This window comes from Octodon degus, unplaced genomic scaffold (genome assembly GCF_000260255.1).
Source record: "Octodon degus isolate 3935 unplaced genomic scaffold, OctDeg1.0 scaffold00059, whole genome shotgun sequence".
NCBI lineage: Eukaryota > Metazoa > Chordata > Mammalia > Rodentia > Octodontidae > Octodon > Octodon degus.
Window position 1 is genome coordinate 3,816,059 of NW_004524635.1, and position 1,345 is coordinate 3,817,403.

Consider the following 1,345-nt stretch of genomic DNA (forward strand, 5'->3'; position numbering starts at 1 on the left):
CCTTCCTTCCTTCCTTCCTTCCTTCCTTCCTTCCTTCCTTCCTTTCTTCCTTTCTTCTTGGGCTTGCCAGGTATCCAGGCTTGTCTCAAACTGAAAATGATCCTCCTGCCTCAGCCTTCCAGGTATGCACCACCATGACTGGCTAATAATTTGTGTTTCAATATGTACATGTCAGCTCAGAAGATCAGGTCAGAAGATAGTATGAAGTCATAGGGCAGACAGCACCAAGACTTGAAGGTGGGCTGATTCTGTGGATGGACATACGGGGATTTATGTGCAAGGAACTGGCATAACTTGTCACTTCTGTCCTGGAGATAATGGTTGCTTTTGGATTCCAAATATTGTCTTTCACATAAAGTGTTGCCATACCGAGATACATAAGTAGAAAAATTAAACCTGGATGGTAGCCTCTTAGCAGAGTAAATTTAAGTTTTAACAGAACCACAAGCCCAAATTATAGGCAAGAATAAAATGGACTTCATCACTATATTAGTACTAGAATGCTATATATATATATATATATAATTTTTTTTCAGTTCTGGGGATTTTGCATTTGCCAGGCAAGCACCTATTCTACTGAACTGTCTTCCCATCTCCCCAGTGGTATTTATAAAAGTTGTATATTCCTAAGCACTTCCTGGGTGAGATTTATGAGCCTTTGTTTGAATTTTAAAAGTAAAATCTGATACCATTTCTACATAGAAGAAGAAGGAGAAGGAGAAGGAGAAGGAGAAGGAGAAGGAGACTCTCTGTAGCATAGCACACTCAGATACCACAAGCAGGGTTTCCAACAGCGACTTGGTTTCTGAAATGGTTTAAAGATTCTTGGGAAAGCTCTGAACAAAATTAGCAAGTTTCCTTCAAACGCAAGGAAGTCACAGTCAGAAAATAGAACCTGCACTAAAACTGCAGCGCCACTATGTCTGTCTGTGTGATGAAGTTAAGTTATAGGCTCAGACAGTCAGATTGATTTCCCTTTGTAATGGCCTGGCAAGATATTTGGAAGTCATCCTGAACATGGGGCAATGCCCTCTTACCAGAAGTTCCCTCTCCCACCATTGAGACAGAAGCACTCTGACCAATTTGCAAGCTATCCCCGAGGACGGAGGACACTGCCTTTGAAAATCATTCTCTTAAGGATCTGGAGGGCAGTGCAAACAGGTGCAGGGGCTGGAGATTGAATCCCTGGGCCTGCTGTGCCGGCCCTGCCCCTGGGGCCTGCTGAGACAGCACTTGAGGCTGGGTGTGGTGGCATGCACCTGTAATCCCAGCTCTTGGAAGGCTGTAAACAGGTGGATCACGAGTCTGATCTAGTAGTGAGACCCTGAACACCCTGTAGGTCCTT